General features: G+C 34.8%; 1 long non-coding RNA gene across 1 annotated transcript in view; it reads left to right on the plus strand.

The window, feature by feature from the left end:
- LOC133085295 (uncharacterized) overlaps positions 1-26,591 on the plus strand; it is a 123,438-nt gene that overhangs the window by 73,937 nt on the left and 22,910 nt on the right. The window contains exon 2 of the long non-coding RNA XR_009699547.1: positions 9,063-9,306. This is a non-coding gene — a long non-coding RNA (uncharacterized LOC133085295). The remainder of the gene's footprint in view (positions 1-9,062; positions 9,307-26,591) is intronic.

Consider the following 26,591-nt stretch of genomic DNA (forward strand, 5'->3'; position numbering starts at 1 on the left):
TGTCCTTGTTATGATTTAGCACTATTTAATTTACTATCCCAAGACATACATTTTTATTACGCGCTACAATATGACAATAACAACAGTTTTGAATGGTGCATATTTCTCACTATGAATCTAAATACACAGAATGTTTGCTCTATTCTCAGTCACTACACTGTGTAAAACTGGTATATTAAAAATAGTATGACATATTTGCATATTTATCTGTATTAAAACCCCCATGAAACAGTTATTGCAGATAAACAGCTGTTGCTTTTTAAGTATCTTTTAAAGGAACCATATTTCCTCTCCTATATAAATTATATGCATTTTCAAATATATCATCTGAGCCAAAGGAGTTTCAAAGCTTTAAACAGGAAAACATGCTCTCAGAGGAGAAGAATGTTAAAGGAGAGGAATTGTAAATTTTTAGTCATTGTGGCCAAATGATAAATTTTTAACCTAAAATGATGAACTTGTCCCTTTGCCAAGTCAGATATTATACATTGTAAACAGAAAGTAATTCTGGATGCTTCTACGAATTATGGCCATATTTCAGCACAGAGACTGTTTACCTAGTCTACAGAGCACATAAAGAGATGCTGCTTTATATCGATCAAATTACAGAAGAGAAGTCTCCACTTTGTGACTTAAAAGTGGCAAATTCTGCTGTAATGTAAAGAACTTTTTCTTTTAATAGCATTCCCATCTCTTCATAAAAGCCAATAGTAGCATTTTTCTTTTTAATTAAAAAGGAAACTATGCCCCTGGAATGCTAGCTACTATCATCTTGTAGTTCCCAGAAAAAGAGTCCCAAACTGAAAAATGATTCTATCAAATTTCATTATTTTCTTTATAATTTTAATATGTACCGAAAGGTTTTAGGAAAACATGTATATTCTTTCAACTCTGACCATATTCAGTTGATTAATATATAATTCAGATACACATGAGAAGTTCTCATTTTAGTATCTGAATTATAGTTTGTTTTAAGGCTTTTAAACATAAATAGTTGAATCAAAGATGTCACATTTCATAGTTCAGTTTCACCGTGTTAGCTAAATAAGGGGGGTATTAAAGGAAAGGATTTTCATATATTAAATTAAAAGTTTGTCACTTTGCAGCTCTAAGCCTGTTGAAAAAAAAGATAATTTCTGTCCAATTTCATCAACAAGAGGTCTTTATTGCCTTAAGTATTAATTGATTAGGTTCTCATTAAGGTCAAAAGTACACTTAGCTGCCCAGAGATGGCCAATTAGCACATTGTCAACCGCGCTTATTTATATTGACTGAACATAATGGTAGTTATTTGACTGTCAAGTCAGAAGGTCACTGAATCTTTTGTACACTTTGCCCTCCAAAAGGGCAACAGTCATTTAGACAGGAGAAAGCATTCATAACAAAGATTTAGTTTATTACTTATTGACTTAAATCACTCTTAGAAACAGGTGTTCTATTCTCTTTGGACAAATGATATATCATTTCTTTGTGAAATGCTTGAGGTCCAGTTGAAATCCTGTGGTTGATTGTGTCTGAAGATTTTTGTTCAGCAAGCAGCTTGCACTTGAAACTCTAAATAGCTTTTTTAAAGACCAAACCAGTTCAATGATTATAATCCTTTGCGATATAGACTTTTCTCCTGCTAAGTGACTGCAGCAAGTTGAAACAAGTTGGACACACAGGTGCTGAAATGCCTCTGGGGCACCAGTCTCAAAGTTGAAGGTTAGAACCACATTTGAGTCTCACCTTAATGAGGACATTGGTATGCTTTTTAAATGCACTGGTGCTGCCATAGATATTGGATATTTGCTACAGAACAAAAGAGAAATAAAAATTCAAGGTTATTCATGAACCAGTAATCTAAAATTTCTACCTATAGTCCCAGTGATTTTTATCATCATAAATCATTACACCTAATTTATATAATGATGATATAACTAGTTGCATTTGCTAGCATTTTATTTTTTCTATTTATCCTCTTCCACTTAAATTTAACATCATTCTCCCTTACATTGTTCTATTATTGAATGAAATATCACTGATGATTCCATGAGTTAGATTTTAAGGAGAAAGTATTTTTGTTTAGCACATCACTTTTACAACTTATCAAATTAGAAACCCATGAGTCAGCCTAGATTCCCCCCTTTACACTCTGCCCTCTCCAAATATGTGTGTCTCATCAAGCATCACATTCCATCAGTTCTAGTTACTGAATAGCATCAATAGATATAAGTACTTCAACCCACTGCCACTGCCTCAACTTGTTGTCTCTTTATTAAATTGCTGTGATACATTTTGATGGGTCTTCCCAGTGATTCAGTGACCCTCTAGTGGTCTTCTCACTAGACTGGGACTCCTTCAGAGTAGGGTGATATATTTTTATTGTATCCCCAACCAACAGTTAGTGCCTGGCACATACAGGCATTCAGTAAAAATTTACTGAATAAATAAATGAATGACCACAATTAGCTTTATGCTACATATAAATGTAAACCTTGATAGAATTTGCTATGATTTAAGAACTCATTAAATCAAACTTTTTCACTAGTATTAAATTATTAATACTTTCTCAGACTATTATAGGAAGCAATAAATTCATCCACAGGGTAAACCAACAGCATTGACTATGAAGACAGAGTGAGAGCCCAAGTCAAAGGAAAAAGTTACTACCATAATTCTTGAGTAATTAAGCTACCAAGTATATATAGAAAACAAATCCGTATACTATCAAAACATGTGCTTTGTCTGTGGTATCATATTAAATAACAGTTACTATTTATATATTGTGCACTTCTTATACATTAGCTATTGTCCTCTCAAGGACCATGTAATGTAGATATCATAATTGTCATTTTACAGGTAAGAAAACTGGTTTCACAGGGTAACTTATCCAAAGGCACATAACCCAGGTCTTGCTTGCTCCAAAGCCCAAGTTCTATCTACCACACTAAAGTTTGCATCCTTCTTTAGAACTTTGGACAACCTATTTCACATTATTCAAAAACTTTACTAAATGTTGTATAGAAATGTTTCATATCCATTGTTGGGTTGGGTTGGGTTGGGTTGGGGAGTGTGGGGGAGATAATCAGAGTCAAAGATGAGAAAAATTACAGTGGAAATGAAAGGTAATATGACTTAGTAGTTAAGACTGCATGGGCTTTGACATCATACAGCGCTACACTTGAGTCCCAGGTCTGCCTTGTACTACCTGCATGACCTTGAGTGAGTGACTTGACCTCCAAGTTTCAGTGCACTAATCTCTAAAAGAGAGATAATAACAGTAACTGCCAATTAATTTGTGAAGATCAAATGAGCTTATGCAGATAAAATGCTTAGCACGGTTTTTACTTAAAACAGTTCTTACTGTTTTATTTCTTTTAGTTATATAAAAGACAGGCAAATAAAGCCGATATTTTATTGCTTTTTCCTCACTTAATGACAGGTTATTGGAGGCTCTATAGTTAATCAGAAAAAGAAGAAACAAGGTGAATTCACCATACTGAAAGTATGTTGACTTGTGCGTTGTCTACTAATTAATAAGCATTTATTGAATACCTGCTGTGCTAGATGTTGGGGATAATATACCTGATTCTGCAGAGCTCATTTTCAGTCAAATTTAAGTAGAAATGCAACACTGATTTATACTCTTACTTAAGAGAAAATTTCAAAATTTTAAAATAAATTTCAGCCATTAATATCAGGTTAATCTCTTGTTAGGATATCTTTGGAATGACCACAGTTTGCATTTAATATTTGGTATGTAATCTTAAAGGAATGAAATTTTTAGATTTTACTATTTTTAGCATGCCTAGCTCAGTCCTTTACTGTATCCTATTAGATAGTTATTCTAAACTTTTTTCTCATCAACCATTTCTTATTCTATAATAACAACTATGGTTGCTTGCCTAGTTGTTACCTATTTTCTCTATGCTCATCTAAAATAAAGCATGACAGTATGGATTGCCTTTTTTCTTAATCTTTTGGTTTATTTTAAACTAAGACATTGTATACATTGACTGGAAAAAGAAGGATATTCCTTATTCTTTTTTCGGTTTTTACAGTGTTTCCCATGACTTTCAGTATATGTTCTTGGCTAAACCCCTTCCTTATCATTCATTGTGTTGCTTCTGAAATGGATTCTTTCAGCAAATATTTATTGAACACTCACTATGTGCTGGGTTCTATGCTGCTGCGCTCATGGAACTTGCATGCTAATAGAGGGGAGACAAAAAATAAACAAGATAAGGGAGATTGAGAATGGAGATAATGATGTAGAGGGAGAAGGAAGTTACAATTAAATAGGGTCGTCTCGGATGGGCTCATTGAGAAGTGTCTTTTGAGCAGAGACCTGAAAGAAGTGAAGGATTTAGCCAAGCACATTACTGGAATATGGCAATCCAGGCAGAAGAAACAGCCAGTGGAAATGTGACAAAGCAGAAGTGCTCAAGGTTTGAGGCTTGTTTGAGAAATAACAAGGAGACTAATGTGGCTAAAGCAAAGTGAAGTTACAAGAGAATGATAGGCAATGCCATAGAGGTAAGAGGAGAGGGTCGGATTTTGCTGGGCCTTACAAGCGGGGAGGCGGGGTAGGGGGGAGATTTGGGTTTCACTCTGAGTACTGTGGGGAACCAAGAGGGTTTCGAGCAGAAGACTGACCTGATGTGATTTACATGTTAAGAGTGTCACTTAGGCACTGGCTTGAGCATGGGTCCTACCAAGAGTAGAAGCCAGTGGACCAGTTAAGTTATTGCATTAATGCACATGAAAAATGATAGTGACTTGGATCAAGAAAGTAACATTGAATTTAGTGAGAAGTGGCTGGATTCTGGATATATTTTGAAGGTACAACTGACAGGATTTCTTGGCAGATAGAAAGTGAGGAGTAAAAAAATAAAAAGAAAGAAAGGATTCAAGGACGATTCCAAGGTTTGGGGCCTGAGCAACAGAAGAACATAAAAAGGGTGAAAATCCTACACACTCCGTGCTCCTAATGATTCTATATGTCAACTTTATTTTTTTCTTTTTTTTTTAAATTAATTAATTAACTTATTTATTTATTGGCTGTGTTGGGTCATCGTTTCTGCGTGAGGGCTTTCTCTAGTTGCGGCAAGCGGGGGCCACTCTTCATCGCGGTGCGCGGGCCTCTCACTATCGCGGCCTCTCTTGTTGCGGAGCAGAGGCTCCAGACGCGCAGGCTCAGTAGTTGTGGCACACGGGCTTAGTTGCTCCGCGGCATGTGGGATCTTCCCAGACCAGGGCACGAATCCGTGTCCCCTGCATCGGCAGGCAGATTCTCAACCACTGCGCCACCAGGGAAGCCCCATGTCAACTTTATTTATAAAACAATTTTAACTTCTATTTTACCCTCTGATATGTAGACGGTAGAAATCCAGCCAACTCAAAAGTTCTAACAGCACTTTGAATGCTCTTGGTAAATCTGAAGTACCTATATGTAAATCAGTACACTAGCTGTCACTTCTGAGGACACCACCACCTCTAGTATTTACTGGACAACATAACATCAACATGAGGATACTTGGAACACACGGAAGAATTAGATGACATGGCCCCTGTCTTCTTTAAGTTTATTGTCTATCTCACCATCTAGGTAAACAGAACTCCAGCTCTCTGCCTGGGTTTGGATCTTAGGCACAGGGCCTGGATGTAGGGGTAGGTGCTTTCAGTTGGTCTCTGTGTGATGTAAAGGGTGGTCCAGGTGAGAAGTTCCAGGTGAGGAGTTCCAGGTGAGATGGCTTTAGGGAAGTGGGAACCACTGTAAATATTAAGTCCCAAATCAAGGGGTCAGGCTAACCCTAAAAACCAATCAGCAAGAAAAGACCTGCCCCAGGACACTGTGTATATTTGTCCAGTTACCTCAGAAGGCATTCTCTCTCTTTTTTTCTAAATATTTAGGAAAAGCCTTGCTGTAGCCTTCAAACACTAACAGCAAGTTTACTGGGAGGTGGGGGAAAGGTGAATACATAGAAAGAGAAATATGAATAGATGTCAATAAGCATAAAATGTGTGGTATCACAAAATTCTTATCTACAGTGAATTGTCTTTATTATGCTTCCTCCTTTTTTATTGTATGGACTTACTTTACTGTCACTTTAGGCAACAACTATTAACAGCATCTCTTTTGATAATTTCAAATTTGTTGATATCTTTTTTCTAAATTTAGTTGAATGCAAAGAAAACCTTTGAAATGCAAATAATTAATCATTTCTCGGGTCTCCAAGAAGGTTTGGGACATGGCAAAGCTTGAATCAGTCTTGGAAAGAATCATCTTATTCCAGTAAAGTATAGGAATCCCAAGTCTGATCCTCAGACAGATAAGGGCTAGCTGGACATGAAATACAAACTGTGGCCAAGTTTAATTTTCCCAAATCAGATTTTCATGAAACATTTTCATTTCTTTGAGTGAGACAAATGAATTTTTCTAATATTTTATAATCCATTGTTAAAATTCAAGTAAAAACAAGTCTACAGTCAAATATAAATTACTTTGTTATGTTTAATTTTAGATAATCCTCTTCTCCTTTCTTTGGCATTAGAACAAATTGCAGTTACTGAAGCCCAAAGATTATAAAGCACTATTTAAGCATTCATGTTTGATATCAAGATTAAAGGACAATACAAAGACTAGCATTAGAGGATAAAGTTTCTGAGACCAGATGGGGCAAGTTCAAAAAGGTTTTAGGGAGAAAATACAATAATCAATTTTAGAAGGAAAGGAGGGGAGATAACATATTTTAGCAGTAACTTAGGCTTTTAGTGCAAAGGATATTATTTGGTCTTTGTAATTGAATATAATAAAACACTTTGCCCTTTAACATAAAATCATATTTCCCATATGTATATGAGTACAGTTCTCTGAGACTAAGCAAACTGTTTGTAAAACAGGAATTGAATTGAAGAGGGATCATATTCTTTTAAATAACTTTCCTCAGCCCTTTCATCAGAGAGTGTGAGTCAGCCTAGGGCACTCAGCACCGGGACAGACCCTACCTGCTTGTATTTCTTTTGCTGCAGAGCACAGGCCCATAATCCTGATTAAACATTTAGACGTCTCACTCCTCCATCTACTCAAGTTGACCTCTAACAGAATTCTGGCTGTTTTTCTCTCCATTTCTGAAGAGAATTTTCATTTTAAACTCTTCCAATTTAACAGAGGGAAAAGGTTAAAAAGAAAGTCAACCTACACCCCCCATTCAAAAAAAAAAAAAAAATCATCCACAGTTTCCCTCTGAATTGGAGCCAAAATCTCTGCCAATTTTGCTCTCATATCTCCAAGTTGTACCCTGACCCTTCATATGACCAGTGGGGCTTGTTACAAAAGCTCTCTCTGGGCGCCTTTCTAAAAGTGCTATCTTCGTCCATATTTCAAAACACTCACAGATATTTTATCATTAATTAGTATTCATATTATGTCTCAAACAATCTGTTCACGAACAGGGGAAGTGAACTAGTTGAACAGCTCTTCTGTTTGTCTAGTGATTAACATGGATGATGTGTGTAGTGCCGAAGACCTTTTAAGGCAGGAAGCAGTCAAATGTTGGGTAGGTAACTCTTGGAACATTTAGAAGCTTACCTGTTTTGGAGGCTGGACCTCTCCAGAGAAACCAGACTTGGCAAACAGGATGGGGAGACACAGGCCCCTTTAAAAATAGACCCATGCCTCTTTGATTCACAGCATCCTGGATTTGCTTTTCATCATGTTAACATGCCACTTGGGAGCTGGCTGGACTCCCTTGTTCAGTGACATATATTTCATAGTGTTTTTTTTTTTTTTTTTTTAAACCCATTTGTTCTTTCAACCACAACATGCTTTGCATGTCTCTTTCAAATTTGAGGGTGTATATATAGATTGATCAAAACAATATTTTTAACATTCCAAACAATTTAGAAAACTGGTGGATGGGTGTCAGTTAATCTATTATGTTCATCTTTTCCTCCTCCCCCTCTTCAGCTGCTAATCTTAGAACTTGTGTGCCAAATTGTGTAAGATATTCTTCCAATAGCTACATGTGTGACTCTTTTGTGAGCTCAACAGACAGTTATGAGGACAGATTTGGAGTTGCATATGGGACTGTCACATGGTTTGATTGCCTTGTCTTCCAGGCACTGAGATTTCTTTTCACTGAGCTTTAATATTGAGGAATTTTTAGTTATGATAAAAGTTCAGCAAAGTCTCTATTAAATTATTTATACACCTCAAGAATGGAGAAGAAAAAAAAAGTTTTTACTCACCACCACTCTGTATTTGGCATCTATATATACTTAACAGTTCCTATGTTTACTTTTTACAGTAGTGAAAAAAATTCGCAGAATTTTTATGAAAATCAGAGCGTTAAGAGCCTTTATTATCCTCCTTGCTCTTTTGGAGCAAGATCTAGTAGATGTCTCGACAGAAAAGAAAGCAGATGCTTTGTAAAATGGTCTCATATAATTCATGTCCAATTATAGAGGATGATTTGTAGGAAAATGTGATCTATCAACTGTTAGGAGCTAAAAAATCCTATGTCTTTAGTCTCTGAAATGGTAAGGTGCAGATAACTTTATACACACATATTGAAAACCCTCTTTCAGGACCCAAACACCACAGCCCTTCATCCCATTGAACCATAGTGCCACCCTCGAGGGACACACAGCCTTACAACAAGGTCTTTCTCCTTATCTTATTTCAAATACTTTTCAAGAATGAACAATGTCCTAGTGATAGCTGCATCCAATGAATGAAGACATATAATATTATAAAAGCATTAATCACATATACTTGTATTAATTTCACCCTGTAAAACAAATACAATGGTTAATTATTCAGAGCTGCACCTTTATTTGCTTCAGTCTTAATTCAGAAATATTAATGATGGCTACCATATATTGATTTGCCTCTGTGAGACTAAACTCTATAAAACAGATGTTTTACATACATTACTCCTAATCCTCAGAATAACACACCAAAGTAGGTGTTATTATTATCTCCTTCTTCCCAGTTAAGTTAGAACTCAGAAACAGCTTGAATGAGGATAGAAGTATATTTTCTTGTTTCACACTTTAATTTCCTTTTCCTGTTTCAGGTTGGAGAAGTCATGTACCCTGCTGGGCAAATTGCACTAGTACCTAGCACAGTGAAACTTGTGAGTGGCAGAATACAAACAGAAGCTCCCATGTCCTTGAGCCACACCCTGAAAATTCTGGAAGCTCTGCATAGAGGCACTGGACTTCACCACATTCTCATGGCTCACTGTTAACATAACAGGCAGCAAGTTCATTGCGACTGCTCTGGATACCTGGCAGAAGAACTTAAGGACACATAAAGAGGTACCTAGAGTACCTATTTTATTTCTAGTCTACAGAAGAGCAATTTATGAAGAGGTTTCCTCCAGACAATATCAAGTCTTTCTCAGTGTATTTCATAAGGGTTTGAACTAAATCCGGCATAGTAAGGTTTGATTGAGCTGTTACGTTCTGCCTCGTAAGTGGCAGTGCACAACTGAGAAAGAAGATTGCTTAATAGAAGGTTATAGTCATCACTAACTTTATCTTAATTCTCCAAAGCAATAAGTTAAGAGTTCTATAAGAGCAGCTTAGAGCTCTTAGAAAATGTTGAAAAATACTCTGTTTAGAAACATTTCTGCCCATATGTCACACTGTACTTTCTGGGGATGGGCATTTATTTTTCTGATATTTTGCTCACTTAGGTTAAGTTTTACCTTGTGTCTCCAAGGACGTTTTAAAAGGGCCTTATCTATCCATTCTTCTAAAATATTTAACAGAAATTCTATTTTTCAGCGTGAGATCTGTACCCTGGTTTGGGGTTGTAACTCCTAGTTATCCCACAGACATCAAAAGCCATTTCTGAAATATATTGAGTTTAGATCAAAGCATTATTTATACAGTTGTGTCATCAGAAAGTAATGGGCTGTTTAAATGAAAAATTGATTAAGCTGATAACTGGAATTTATTCTAGGAAGAACTTACAAGAATCTGTTCTTTCTTAACGTTAAAAGTTATACTGGCAATACAATCATTATTTGCAGGTGACATTATCTACCTAGTAAATGCATGAGACATGAGAACCAGTAAAACTAGTAAGAGTTTTAGTAAGTTTAGAGTTTAGTAAGATTGCTAGGTATGAAGAAAATTCTAAAAATCTTTTACTTCCTAAATATCAGCAATTACCAATTTAAAAAGATAATGGGAGAAAAAGACACAATGTACAGTAGCATCAAAACCTATAAGAAATTTCAGGACCTCAGTAAAGAAAACCATAAATCTTTATGGCAAGATGAAGCTTTAAAAAATTGGAAAGGTAGACCATATTTATGAATGGAAATGATTTAAAGATACCTGTTTTTTTATATTTTTATTTTAAAAATAAATTTAATTTCATTAAAATCAAGTCTCATAGGGAATGTACTTAACATAATGATTCTGAAATAGATATGGAGAAATAAAGCAGGCCAAAATAGACTGGAAATTTTTACCAAAAGAAGAAACTGAAAGGGAAAGAGGAGTACAGAGGAAGAGGAAGAATAAGAAAACCTCACACTGCCAGATATTAAAATATAATGTAAAGATCCAATTAAAATCATGTAGCATTGGTACAGTAACAGATAATAATCAGTGTCTCAAACTGGAAATTTCTCTTAAAATTATGTGCTTTCATATTTGTAGAGGTGGGAGTGTTTCTTTAGCTCCAGCAGGAACACAGAGGTCATGTTGCCTGTTGCTGATTTGGCAAAGCTTGGTTTGGCGATGCCTCGTTTTCCATGAATGAGCCTGCTCATTGCTGCCTCTACTAACAAGGTGGAGTTTGCTAGCCGTCCCCACGAGCTGCCTCTTACTTTGGTTGTGACGTGGAGTTTCTCCGAATCCAGTAGGGTCTAAGGCTTGCATATCTGAGAGCCTTTCCTCTCCACATGACTCATGGGGTCTGTAGAATCCTTATGAAAGTTGCTTTCTTTGTGCTTTATTTAATTTTTGCTGTGGCTGACATATGTGAATTTGAGCTATTGCACAGATTCCCTCCCGCCTCCGCCCTCAGTGGCTTCATTTGGTATTCAATGCCAGTTAAAAATAAGACAATATAAACTTCTATATTATTTAAGCTAAACTTAAGTTTTGATATAGAGTGAACACATTTATTAATAACGTATTTCTTCTTACATATCCACAGATGTGGGTTCCAATTTGGAAAGAGTTTCACTAAGGAAAGTTTGTAGAATATTTTCAGTGTGGCTAAGGAGCAAAATAAATACTGGTCATCTTTATAGATTTTGAAAAATAAAGTAATTTCTAGGCAAGCCAACCATACCCACCTTACAACTAAATGTAATGCAAATTACCATATCAAACAGAAAATTTGAGTGTTCCAGTTAGTGGTATTTAGTTTCCTGCTTATTAATGTCAATTTAGGTGCTGCTTAGAGTACTTTGCTACAGAATCATTGTATGTCATTGTTTTGCTGTTGGAAGAGATTACATTTTTAGCTAAGAAGGAAATGAGTTTGGGAAAGATCATTTTGCCAAGTTTGAAATTTATGGCCAGGACTGTAAGGTATGAGGAATATATCTAGTTTTGCTTTAACAATGACTTGCTATCAGAAGTTAAGTGATCATTTTATAATTTTCTATAAAGTGAAAGAAAGATGTTTTTAATTTAATTACCCATGCCTGAAAGGATATTTGAGAATATTCTTATTGGAATAATTAGTAATTTGAACATATCATAATAAGCTATTATATTCTTTCCAGAAATTTTTTGGTTCTTTGGTTTTCTTTGAAGGTGCTAGGAGAGTATACAGACTGCCATAATATTACTTAACATACTGATACTTCTTAGGATCGTAATGTTGGTTGTTAAAACTTTACTAAATTGACTTGACAGTTTCAAATTAAGTATCATCTTGTGTTTTTCCTTTCTACATATCTTTTTAATGACAGTGTCATATAATATGATGGTTTTATGAGTGGTTTTGGTATCTCATTCATCAGAGTAATCAATGGGGAAAGGAGCCATATGGGTTGTAGTTCATTTGTATTGGATAGGACAGATGGCATTATTGATAGATGGAAATATTCCAAATATTTATTGTATAATGATATCACAAGGACTCTGACTTCTGAATTTTAATGCTTTAATTTCTACAGTAACTGGCAAAGTGAGTAATTTATTCAGTTGCCACGTATCCATTTAATGATATCAATGTGTGAATTATAGCATTAATTACCTTTCAGTTAATACTGCATTTTATATGATGGGTATTTCTTTTTCTAAGCCTTTTGTGTTTACTTATCTGATTTCTGACCAAGCTATCAGTTTGGTCTTGAGGATTTTAAAGTTGAAAGCAATATTTGGAGCAGACAGTATGTAAAGATAGGATGCAGAAGTGAGCAAAGTGAAGATTCAGTAATGGTTCTCTCCCAGTATCACCTCTGTCCTGTGGGAGGCCAAAGGAAAAAGGTACCCTTAAAGAATCTTTACATTTGCCTCTTGCATAAGTTTTTACCCTCAATAGATTTCTTAAAATTATGTTCTAATATAACCATAGACAAAAGGACATAATGATATAATTCAGGATCTACTTATATTTTATTACCTCAATTTGAAATTGAGTTATTCCAGGAAGGGTTACTGCTGGATGGTTAATACACCATCCTCTCAAATGTTTGACACCATTTCAGAATCACATTTGCACTACTAGAAATAAATGAAATCCAGTGAAAAAGAGGTCTTCACTTTTGACTTTTGTATTTTATATTTTTGTATTCTTTAAATGCATACTGAATGCATATAGTCATGCCTTACTTTTGCAATTGCTAAGTTAAAAATGATAGTTTGAGTCATTCTAAAACTTCTGTTACCATTGTTTTATTTTTAAAATACTATCAACTCCTAGTATTGAAGACCTACTATGTATTTAAACACTGCTGGGAGCTCTCTGATATTACCTCCAGGTTACTTACTATTTTACTTAGGAAGTAATATAAATTCCTTGAGTAGTGACCTTTTTTTTCCAAACTAAAAATTAGGACACATTGTCCAACAGTGTTTTGTTTTTTCAATTTGTGGATTTGTTACTGTGAAAAAAATTACAACGGTATTAAGAACTAAAGATTATTTACATTTAAGTTATAAATTTATCAAGTTACCTCCAGTACTGACTGACACCACTAAATTCCCAGTATCCAGCTCACTGCCTTGCACATGTCAAATTCAATGTTTGTTGATTGCATAGTGATAAACAAGGTAGGATAGTTTACATCCATAAAGATGATTGGAAATAGAGTTTAATTATATGCTTTCAAAATGATAGTGTGATCCCACTAACGAAATAGAAGCTTTACACTAAATTTTGATAAGATCAATCTTTTTAAAAAGTTCTTACAGAAATAGACAATGTAATTATATTGGAAGAGTAAGTTGACCAAGCTTTATTTAGTCAAAATATCTAATAGTGTGCAGTGGGTCAAGAGGACAAAACAACTTAGACCTATCCAGAGACATCCCATTCAAACAGACTGTCTATGTATGATTTAGGGCAAAACTTCTTGCATTCTTACTGCCCTGGCAAGTACAAATGGACCAAATACACCCTGATGATCCCAGATTTCGCCAACACTCTAGGACAATTTCAGAAGCATTGATGAAAATGGCATAGATAATATTCTGGTAGAAATCTCAGGACCAATAATAAACCAAGAAAAAGGCTGGCACTAACTGAAGTGATATGGAATTTTAAATATTCTACATATATTTACTGTTCCTTTAAAAAAAGTCAAAGTCTAAGTAAAATAAAATGCATGAATATTTTTTTGTCACTAAAGCCTTCTATTTCCTTTATTTATGGAATAAAATATATGAGTCCTTTCCAGTAAAATTTGGGAATAATTTTTAATCTGAACTTTGTATCATATTTGCAGCCTTGAACCTTTGCTGATCTTTTCTCACTTTTCTCATTATCAGTGTTTGTTTGTTTCTCTCCCTCTCTCCTTTCTCCCTTTATACTCTTTTAGGCATTGAGAGGCAGAATTAAAAACTGACAGACAAACCAGCTATTACTTTGAATCTCTAAACAGGAAAACTTCCTCTCAGGCAACACTGCAAAGTACAGTCATATTGTTATGTGATTATTGTTATTTTAGGCAGATTTTATTTTTCTCTCCTTATTTTAAATTTTATATATTTGGAGAAATTTTGTTATATCTTTCCATTGATGGAAAGTCTAATTACATTTATAGTGAATGAATGACTCTCTTCACTGTATTTTGCTAGAGATTTTTCTCATAAAAGTTCTTATCCAGACTTTTGGGTATGACCCATCCTCCCCCACCCCCCCAAAAAAGATTATACATTCCTAAAAGTAAGACATGAAGACTAAACCTCAGAATTTAATTTGTGTTCCTGTAATTTCATATGACCCCAAGTTATTTAGAGACAAACAAAAGATATTACAATTATGTTTTAAATAAGCAAGGCCTGTGTGGAAGCAAATTTTTTTAATAATGTTTTAAGAGCACCAGAATATTTATCCAACTAATCTTCTTTAAAGATGTAATGCTCTTACAGAGGAAATAAAATAAAGGTTCTCAATAATAAATTTCTAAATTTACTCCTGAGCATTCGAACTTTGATTTAATCAAATTTATCAGAAAAAAAAATTTTCCAGGCAACCCTCTTAATTTCTGAAGACAGGATAATAGTAACTGATCATGCTAGTGAATAAAGAAATAAATGCTGGCATACTAAGGCAATATATAAGCTGAAGTTCTTGAACAAAAGCAGCCTGTCAACTACAGTACGTTTAAGTACAAGAACGATTGATGTTTGCCAAATGTCAAATCAGAGAGAAGAAAAATGTTTTCAAGCTTAGGAGATTGCCAACAATGAAAGGGAAAATAAATAAAAATTTAGATGTACAATATTGTTTTACCTTGTCAAGGAAATGTTAATTGAAATCAGGCCTCCTTTTTGAAAAACATAATGTAAAATTTCCACCAAAAGACTACTCAGGAGTCTGACAATTAATGCAAAAGTAGAATTTCAAAAGATACAAAGTGATGGCTGACATTGACAAAAATTGTGCTGTTAGATTATCAAAAAGCTATGCCCTAGATTTCATTGTCAATGATCTCCTACAAAATAATTAATATAATCGGTTATGTTTTAAAAGAAAACTAGGAGTTCTGAAAAATGTCGACATGAACCATGTGAGACTTCATCATGAATTCAATAGTTAAAATACACAGGTTTCTGTTTATTTCTTCTGCGTTATCAGGTTTATGACATTTATTTGGTAGCTAGATATTGTTTTGAATGTGCAATGATTTATTAAAAGACAGCTCGCTTATGATCCATGTTAAGAACATGCAGTGCATTCAAATAACTAGGTAATGTTAGGCCTTTCACCTCTGAGCATATGTTTCATTTTCCTAAGGTTGGGATTAAATTGAGATTTTGTATTCATTTGAAGTATAATTGTAATGAGAACATTTAACATAGGTCAAATGGAGAATAGTGGCACCCTGGAAGTGCTTAGAAATCATTTGCCTTTTTTATACATTGTTCCACAGTAGGATTGAAAAAGATTACCACTCCTTGTTTAACGACGTTATATTGCTCTATCTGTGAATCTAATGAAATCTTTGGCAGAAAAGAGCACAAATTTCTCAAATGGATTTTAGAAAATAAGAAGGCATCTGAATCAAATAATTATACATTTGAAATACATGAGATACTGTTAACAATCTTTATCTACAGAAAGTCAGAGATATGTATATATATTTTTAAACTCTTAATGTTTCCTTTTTATTCCCATAATGGAAAGTGGGGGAAAATTGTATTTTATTTGCCCACAGACATGGGAAAGAATTACCCAGCAAAGCTATGTACCCAAACAGGTTTTTTCCAGACTCCTTTTTTACCCTGAAGCAGTCTTTTTATTTGAGCACCATAAGTGATTTTCCATCTTTCTCACTGAAGTGCTCAGATATACTAACACCACTCTCCCTCTCCAGAGCTTGACTTTGTTAAAGCCGAGAGGAAATAAATTATTTTTTTGTGCTGCTTGTCTGTGAGTGCTAAACTGGATCAGCCTGTGAGCAAAAACTGGCCTGTCACTGAATGACCAGCTACTGAAAACCATGTAAAAATTATATTAGATTGGATAGTATCACAGATCTTAAAGAATGTTTCTTTATGAAACAATGCAAATGTCAATAAAATTCATTAAGCTCTACATGGTATTCAGCAAATGTTTTAGTGCTAAAATATACCAGTGATTGCTTAGGGCTAGATTATGCTGTCTCAAAAGAAAATGATAAGTTAGGTCACTGTAACAAGCTAAAATAATACAGTATTTTCTTAGAGAGTTACAGCCTTTTCCCCTAAGTGGAAATGTATTTTTGTTGAGCACATTCTAGGATGGAAGCTTGTTTGAAGGTCCCAATAAATCCAGTCACTACTTCAGGACACAAAGAAGTATTGCTGACCCAGGAATTATTAAAGAAGGGAAAGTGTTCCATTCGGTAAACTCCCTAAGGTAACATGAAAGTTCTGCTGTATGACCACCATCCTTGGTCTTCCCAATACCACTGGAAGTAAATATATTAATACAGTTACTATTCATTGTTTATGCTTGATGAAAGCCTTTCAAATGTGCCTAGAAAACAGCCACTATATTGTGCATAGTAGAGACAATCCTCATCAAAATCTGGAACAAGGCAAAGATGCCTAGCATAGCACTATAATTTAAAATTATTCTGGAAGTTCTAGACAATTCAGTAATGTAATGAAATGACACAAGATTTATTAGAAAAAAGGAGAGCAAATTTTCATTTTCATGAAATATATAATCACATACAATATAATTTACATCAAACATACCTAAAATTGCCCAGGGCTTATTCATCCTGTTTCAGAAGAATGTGATAAATTGGGATAATGGGAATGGGCTGACATAATACGACTTTTCTAATACATTTTCAGACCCCCACCTTAAGTAAACATATATTTATGTTGCTCACATTATAACATGGAGAAACCCAAGTGAATCAACTGGAAAACTACTTGAACTAAAAAGAGAATTAATTAAGATGGCAAGATACAAAGTAAATAATATACTTAAAAAATGCCTATCCATCAATAGTATCTTGATTTTGGGGTAAGGAAAAGGGAAAATAAATTCATGGTAACAATCACAATTATAAAATATCTGGTAATATCCTTAATACAAATTGCACAAGACCCCTATCTGGAAAGAATTACAAAACTTTCCTGAGCAACATATAAAAAGACAAATAAATGTAAAGAATTATGCTTCTGAATGGGAATATTGTAAAGATAGCAATTAATGTATAGGTGTAACGTTAGCACATCAATCAAAATCCTAGTGGGATTATTTTAGGAACATGAAGAAATTATTCTAAAATGGTTAGGATTCAGAATAGCAAAGGTGAAGTATATATTAAATATATTAATATCATATATTAAATATGAAAATATTTTCTAACACCGTATTTTAAGTGGCATGATATGACTACAGCCAGAATCTACACTTATATTAGTAAAATGGAACAGATAAGCATAAAATTAACCCTAGCATTTCTGTGAATCAAATATGACAGAAGCTCCTAATAATGTAGATAAGATAGGTTATTCAGTGAAAGATAGTAAGAGATTTGGCCAGAATTTGGGGAGAAAAAAAAAGAATGATACAATGGAATTCAGACACTATATATAAGTTTTGAAGAATTTTAGTTACATAGAAATGTTCATAAAATAGAGAAAATATGAAAATATTTACACAATATGAGCTGAGTCTGGTAAAATACATATATATATATATATATATATATATAGGAAAAAAGGGGGGGAGATGTTGGTATGACTGCAGGTGATTTTAGTTTTCTTTATACTTTTTTGTTATTTCCAACTTTTTCCTTCAATTATAATATATTACATAATCAGAAAGATAAAAATTTTTGCCTTTGTTATCTAAAGCAGCCTTCATGTTATCTAAGTACAGTTATCCCTTGGTATCCATGGGTTATTGGTTCCAGGACCTTTTGCAGATGACAAAATCCTAGGATGCTCAAGTCCCTTATATAAAATATCATAGAATTCGCTTATAACCTATGTACATCTGCCCGTATACAGTTGATCCTTGAACAACATGGGTTTGAATTGCATGGGTCCACTTATATGTGAATTTTTTTTCAATAAATATAGAGTCAGCTCTTCGCATCGCAGATTCAGCAAACTGCAGGTCAAAATTTCCATCCGTGGTTGGTTGAATCTGTGGATGTGAAACCCACGGATATGGAGGGGTCACTTGTACTCATTGTACTACACCATTTTATATAAGGGACTTGAGCGTCCGTGGTTTTTGTTACCTGCAGAAGGTCCTGGAATCAATCCCTGGTGGGGATTAATCATCTCTAGATTACTTAATACCTAATAGAATGTAAATGCTATGTAAATAGTTGTAAATAAAATGCAAATGCTATGTAAATAGTTGCTGTCCAGGCAAATTCAAGCTTTGCTTTTTGGAACTTTCTGGAATTTTAGGGGGAGATATTTTTGATTTGCAGTTGGTTGAATCCATGGATGCTGCACCCACAAATATGGAGGGCCAATTGTACATAATAAATATTATATATTTTCTAGCATAAAATACAGACTTTCTTCGGGAAGATACTGTTTTGTTGTTGTTTTAGTCTCTAAAATCAGCAGGCTTTTATTTTCTTTTCCTTTTGCAATGATGTACAGTTAGAATAAGATCTATAAGCAGGGAACATACAGCAACGCTTACCTTTATATTTCCAACACCTAGCATAATGGCTGACACATAGAGGGCATGCAATAAGTATTTGACTAAAGAAATAACTAATCAATACAAAACTCACCTATTTCCAAAAAGTATTAATGAATTAGCTCTTTCAGATAATCTTTTTTATGTTGTCATTTGTTAGGATACAATCTAATTAAGAAATGCCAATCATTTGATTATCTAGTATCTAACTTGGACTAGTTGAAAATTTTTCCTGTTTTTATTTAATCTATTTAGATGTGGTTTAGTACACAAGGCAAGAACTGAGATGACCAAAGAAACATCTTACCACCTTACATTTTGACATGCTAACCCTAGAATTTGGTAATCTTCCTGGGGATCTAACATTTCTTTTGGATAGGCCAAGACTTCTCTTGTGGGAAAAGAGAAACCACTCAACTGCACCTCTTCTTTAAAGAGCTCAATTTTTAATTCTTAGAGAACCATTTTGCATTAAAACAACTCCCTGGAATATACATTATAATGACATCACAATACTGGACCCTTACCTTTCTCCCAGTCCTGGTGCCCTCATCTTGAGAGACATTTTTTTTCTCTTTCTTCTATTATATACCCACTCTCCTTTTGCCTTCCACTGAGCATTGTCTTGTTCTGCTCTGAGAGGCTCTTCTTCCCCCAGAGTCATTTATGTTCAGCTATTTTGCTGAATTATATTAAGCCATTGTGTTGTAAGTGAATTACTGCATCCTTTTTTATGACACAAGGACTCTCCAGATAAAAGCTTGATAATGTCATCCTTGATTTACATTAAAAAAAATAATGACATGAAAAAGAATTGGTCTAGAAGTCAAGAAATTTGGAGTCTAGTCTTTATTGTTTTTCTCTGAGTCACAAGTTAAATAAATGGCAGTTAAATCAACTGTGGCTTCAACTTTCTTAAAAAAAAAATCTTAGTATCGCCTTCTATCGCTAACAGTCTTTGACCATTTCATTGATTTATTTTTTCAACCAATGCCATTTATTGAATTCTTGCTAATTCCTCAGCACTGTGCCAGGTATTTATTTGGGACACAGAAATGATTAAGAGATAATTCTCACCTCCATGATACAGTTACATTGCTTTCTTTATGAAACTGTGAGGGAGATGATTATTCTATAATTGAGATGTTGAATCTTGATTTCTGATTGAGCTTCCTAGACAAAGACTTTTGAAATGAGAACATTAAATTTTGTGATACCATTCTATCAAGAGGACAATACATTACTTTTAAAATAATTTCTGTATTAAGTATTTGGAATGTTATTTTATAAGAATGCATTTATATTTTTATAATCACTTCTTGGTTGTACTTAGAGTAGTGTACTACCTATATTCAACTTTTAAAAATTATTGAGCTGGCAACTTTCTTGCATGACGACTTTTCAGATAAATACTTCTGATCCTGTTATGCTTGCTATTACTATCCCTCAAGAAAAACTTAACACATTTCATTTTTGTTCATCTGAGGAAATTGCTTTTAAAAGAAAATACCCAGATAGCTTTTCAAGACGAATAGTGCTTCCTGGTTTTCACTTGACTCAAAGGGTAGAATAAATGAATAATTCTGTATGCAAGTTTCTTGGTTTGCTTACAACTTTCTGCTAAGACTCCAGAGACCTTTAAGCAAAGGATTCCACCAATTACATTTGTTGTATGTGTATGTGTGTGTACATTTTTTTCAGAAAGCATATGTTAGTAGGGCTATTAAGCAATTAGCTTCATGCATATAGATAGTTCGTTTTGCACCAAACCATATGATGTGATTGGAATTTATAGAAAACCATCTTTCTTGCCAGGAATTGAGGCGAGTTAATTCTCTAGTTTGGAGAAGTGTGGTCTTATGGCTGCAATCTGTACCCTTAAAAATTAGGAACCTAGAATTCTGTATTCAATAGCTTAGGAAGGCACATAAAATGTAAAAGTTTTGTCTTTAATAAATACAGAAATTGGAAAGAGAAAACCCAAGTAGAGTACCTGATTCATGTTGCATGCTCACTACATGTTTGTTAACTTACAATGAAATGAAACCAGCAAGGGTTGAGATTAGGGTTTTTTTAATATAAAATGTGTGCCATGAGGTCTTATGTCCTTGCCAGATTTGGCTCTGAGCTTTCTAGCAGTCTATGCAAAAAGGGAAATGCCATCAGCGAAGGAATCTGTAATGTCAATGAGATAAAAACAAACTGGCTGCTCAGGAGAAGCCCAGCTATTTCAGATATTTAATAACTATTTCCAGAATGAATGAATGATGCTGACAGCTGAGAAAAATTTCTCCCATTTGCATTTTTAGGAGGTCACTTGGCTCTTCACCATTTTTCCAGCAAATAGCCAAGAACTTCACGTGGCTGTTTTTCAGATCAGTGCCTAAGAGTTGTTCAGGAAAACTGCTATTATGGAAGTGAAACACAGTCACAGCCTGATAATATGCCTTAATTCAAACAATATTCCGAAATACCTAGAAATCCGGAAGCAGAGGTAGATCGATTGCATATACTTCAGGCATGTATATATTTTCCATGTGTTAAGTAAGATTCATGGCCACTTTTTGAAGCTCTAGTTGCACTTTACAAAAGGAGTGTGTTACCATCTTGTCTCATTTTTATAGCATTCATATCCCTGGCCACAGCGTTAATCATTTTTTTTCTTTTGGGGGTGGTGGAGATTATACTAAAACTCCATGGAATGTCTACTACAAGATGTAAAATTCTACATGATTGGCCTTTTGTAAATATTAAGCAAAACCAGTAAATCAAAATGATCAGATTAACATATTTTAGCAGAAGCATCCATATGAAAGGAAATGTTGACATTCTTTATGAAAGCTGTTTTTTCCCTTTACTGCTGCCATTTTTATTGTGGATTTCCCTGTTCAGCACTTAGTTCCAATTTTTTAAATGATCCATTTCAACACTAGACAGCAATATTCTTCCAGTCATATGAGTTTTTGGTTGCGTTTTATTACGTTAAAGATTGCAGAGCTCTGCTGTGAATTACAGTATTAACATTCCCTATATTTTAGAGGACTGTGCTCACAAGCATTATGACTGGGTCCAGGAATTCTTTGTTTGGGCCTTTGAAGAGAAAAGTCCAATGCAATTTAATCTTTAGTAGTAACTAGGTTATGAATTTATTGTATTTACAATTACAAAAAATTTGAAAGTACAAAAAACAATGGATAATTCATTCAAGAATCCCAAAGAAATATTTGATTTAAAGGAGGTACCCAGTTGAAAATGGTAAAATATTCAAGTAATAAACAATTCACCTAAATATAGATTCTCAGGACTTTGCTTATAACTTAACTGGTTTAGCTCAAAATGCAGTTTTCTTAGTTAGAAACAATGCTAAAAATTCAGGTCCATCCTAAATGGATACTTCATTGCCAGTGCTATCTCTACCCTTAAGAACTTGCTTGCTGGTGGTGTGGAAAAAATAAGGCAAGGACACAAATAACTCAGCAAACCTCTTTTCAACACATTGTCAAGTGCCTTATAAAGCAAGCTCAAACATGGCAGAAAGCCACCACTGAATTTCAGAGTAGAAGAATGCATAAACTGTTACAAGCGTATTCTATAGATCAACTACCCAGAATTTGGGAGGTTTGTGCTAGTACCTTACTCTCAACCCCCCTTGTCATTTCCTCTTCTCCCAGCATAAGTACCTCACTGCCCACCTACTCCCCCAAAACGATGGGACAAGTATAAACCTGTTCCAGCTAATATTCCAACTGATATGATCATTGGAACTTTACTGGATTTCAGAACTTTACTCTTTTTATTAACCTTGGAATCTCTACCAAGGACTCTGCTATTGCTTAAGTAAATGATTAATATTGATCCAAAAAATGACAAATTGACAAAGCTTTAGAGATTTTTATCTCTTCACTACAAGTGGCAGAGTTTCTGAACCATAATCGATTTTCACTTGTGATAATTTTATGATCTATACACTTGTTAATATTTTGAGAATTGTTTATACTGTTTTACCTTAAATTTTTTTTTTAATTGAAGTATAGTTGATGTATATATTATATGTTACAGGTGTACAGTATAGTGATTCACAATTTTTAAAGGTTATACTCCATTTATAGTTATGTGTACCCATGTTGTACAATATATTCTTATAGCTTATATTATTTTATATCTAATAGTTTGTACCTCTTAATCCCTTAATCCCTTACCCCTATCTTACCCCTCCCACTCCTCTCTCCCCACTGGTAACCACTAGTTTGTTCTCTATATCTGTGAGTCTGCTTCTTTTCTGTTATATTCACTAGCTTGTTGTATTTTTTAGATTCCGCACATAAGTGATATACAGTATTTGTCTTCTTGGTCTGACTTATTTCACTTAGCATAATGCCCTCCAAGTCCATTCATGCTGCTGCAAATGGCAAAATTTCATTCTTTTTTATGTCTGAGTAGTATTCTATTGTGTGTATATATATACCACATCTTCTTTATCCATTCATCCGTTGATGGACATTTAGGTTGCTCCCATTCCTGGAAATTGTAAATAATGCTGCTATGAACATTGGGGTGCATATATCTTTTCCAATCAGTGTTTTTGGTTTTGGTTTTTTGGATATATACCCAGCAGTGGTACCTTAAATTTCGTGTTTGCATTTGGAGACCAGTTTTTCTTTTTCTTGTAGATCCCATTTAAATGTGATTGAGAACCCTATTCTATTAAATGGAGAATACCTCATTTTATCAATACTTGCATTTTTCTCCTGGTCTCCCAGAGATGATATCTTAAATATTTACATCTACAATAGTACCCACCCCAACCCACCAGCCAGCCCAGACTTCCAGATTCTTCTGTCTCTCCCTGGCTCCCTCAAATTCCTATGGAGACTGAAGTTGCTACAGCTACAAGGACAGGACAAGGGCCAGCCAACCTGTGGGGATCCCTGTGGGAGCCACTGGCAGTAACCAGGAGGCAAGGCTTTGAGAGACTGGCTCAGCATCAATTAGTCAGAGTAGGTTTCTGGAACCTTGTTAACTGGGCATATTAACTCATTAGTTGTTATATCAAGAGTATCCTGGATGAGAAGCCAGTGTGGCCAGGGCACTTTTACCAACCTGTAGGGGATGTTTAAAATATTTTAATAATCTGTATAATCTGTGGAGATTTACCTATAAATATTGGCCGAGTATCAGACCTACTCAGAACCCATCATAAGAAACTGAATCTCCAAACTTAAGGCAGTGAGGATAAACAAGCATTTTAGCCACCTATCTAAATGTTTCCTTGTCTTCCATACTTGAATCAGACCTTCTGCTTTGAATGTGGGTTTAATGCCTGCAAGACTTTTGATACCTGTTTACCCAAACTTTTGACTTTTTCCTTCTAAGCCTCAGCTTCCTTTTCTGTAAAACAGTTAAATTAATAACATTTCAACGTACTGTTACTGTGAGGTTTAAATGAAACAATGCAAGGGAAATTCTTAGTACAATACCTGGAATACAGTTAGTGTTAGCTATTATCTACTTTTCACAGGATCTTCAATTAATGAATTTTATAATCCTATATGCAGGTTCATAGCAAATCGGTATATTTGGTTACACGAACACATGCTGTGCATTGTGTTAGAACAAAAAGATAACCAGAAAAATAGGTTATTATTGGGTATGAGAGGTTTTCATGCTTTCAGACACTATAGGGCTATTATTGGATACTCTGATGACTTGAAGAAGCCAAGGGTTGCAGGGACTGATGTCAGCTTGTGGCTTCTGGGCTTTTATTCCTAATGAGGAAGAGCCCTTCTCTCTCTAGAAAGAGGGGGATCCTTTGTCAAGCTTCGGGTCTCCCTGTACTCATATATTATCTTTTCCTTTGACTTTTGCTCAAAACTGGGGAACAGAGCATATCTTAAAAGCACCAGTGTCAGGAAACCCCAGGCTCTTTTGTTTCTGGGCAACATGAATAAGAAGACTGTCATAAAAGATATGGAACCTTAGGAGGAAATAAATAAAAATGAATCCTAGAGGGCAGCATAAAAAAAGTGTATAGAAAAACTCTGTTAACAAGTAAATGAGTCTTTTTAACAAGGTTTTCTTGTCATCCTCTTAGACTGGCATTGAGTCTTCATTTGAACCATGTCACATTAGGTGCTCTGAGCAAAAGTCAATTATATTCTAGAGACCTCATGAAGACTAAACATCAAAATAAGAGTTGGAAGGAAGCACTGTGGCATGCCATTTGCTGAGAGCTTCTTTGAACCATGTCTGTTTGCTTCCTTTTCCCCCCTTGGTCATATTCACAATATGGGGTTTTTGTTTTCGGACTTCCCTTCTCGAAAGTCTCGTTCACAAGTGTGTGTCATTGTCCCAGTCACATATTGGTTTAGCATTGACTAATTAACTTTTCTTGATGTTTTCTTCATCATCCACGAGGTGGAAAAATTCCTCAGATGCCTTTCAAAAACTCCCAGCTAATTCTCTAGTGATTTCTAAACCAAAACTGTTTGCATTATTCTAACTCTAAAATTTCTTAGCCTGAAAAATATGTATATGATGATGGTGCGTCTTTGAAGCAGTCTTATTTAAACCACCTTCCTCCTGTTCTTTCCATGCAACTATCTTCATTACTGCCAAGGAACAACTGCCATGACCATCTAGATTAATAAGCGAAAGCCAAAAATAAAAGAAAGAAAAATGTAAAGCTGGACTTATATATGAGAAATTATTAAACCATAATTGCAGATGTTAAAGAGTATCCAAATATTATTGATTCATCTTAGGTTTGCATGTCTGTTGATATGATTTTCTTTGTTAACTGAAAAATCCCTGTCTTTTTTGTAAAGTTGGGATCATTTAGCAAAGTCAGATTTAGTGAATGTCCCAATTTCTCTGTCTTTGCATTGTTGTTAGAAAGAGGCGAGATCTGAAACCCCCCTTTTTGTTTTAATCATACAAGTTTATTTCTTTTTAACATCTTTATTGGAGTATAATTGCTTTACAATGTGTTAGTTTCTGCTGTATAACAAAGTGAATCAGCTATATGTATACATACACCCCCATATCCCCTCCGTCTTGCGTCTCCCTCCCATCCTCCCTATCCCACCCCTCTAGGTGGTCACAAAGCACCGAGCTGATCTCCCTGTGCTATGCAGCTGCTTCCCACTATCTGTTTTACATTTGGTAGTGTATATATGTCAATGCCACCCTCTCACTCTGTCCCAGCTTACCCTTCCCTGTCCCCGTGTCCTCAAGTCCATTCTCTACGTCTGTGTCTTTATTCCTGTCCTGCCCCTAGGTTCTTCAGAACCATTTTTTTTTAAATTCCATACATGTGTGTTAGCATACAGTATTTGTTTTTCTCTTTCTGACTTACTTCACTCTGTATGACAGCCCGTAGGTCCATCCACCTCACTACAAATAACTCAATTTCATTTCTTTTTATGGCTGAGTAATATTCCATTGTATATATGTGTCACATCTTCTTTATCCATTCATCTGTCGATGGACACTTAGGTTGCTTCCATGTCCTGGCTATTGTAAATAGTGCTGCAATGAACACTGTGGTACTTGTCTCTTTTTAAATTATGGTTTTCTCAGGGTATATGCCCAGTAGTGGGATGGCTGGGGCATATAGTAGTTCTAGTTTTAGTTTTTTAAGGAACCTCCATACTGTTCTCCATAGTGGCTGTATCAATTTACATTCCCACCAACAGTGCAAGAGGATTCCCTTTTCTCCACACCCTCTCCAGCATTTATTGTTTGTAGATTTTTTGATGATGGCCATTCTGACCAATGTGAGGTGATACCCTTA

Source organism: Eubalaena glacialis, chromosome 2 (assembly GCF_028564815.1).
Source record: "Eubalaena glacialis isolate mEubGla1 chromosome 2, mEubGla1.1.hap2.+ XY, whole genome shotgun sequence".
NCBI lineage: Eukaryota > Metazoa > Chordata > Mammalia > Artiodactyla > Balaenidae > Eubalaena > Eubalaena glacialis.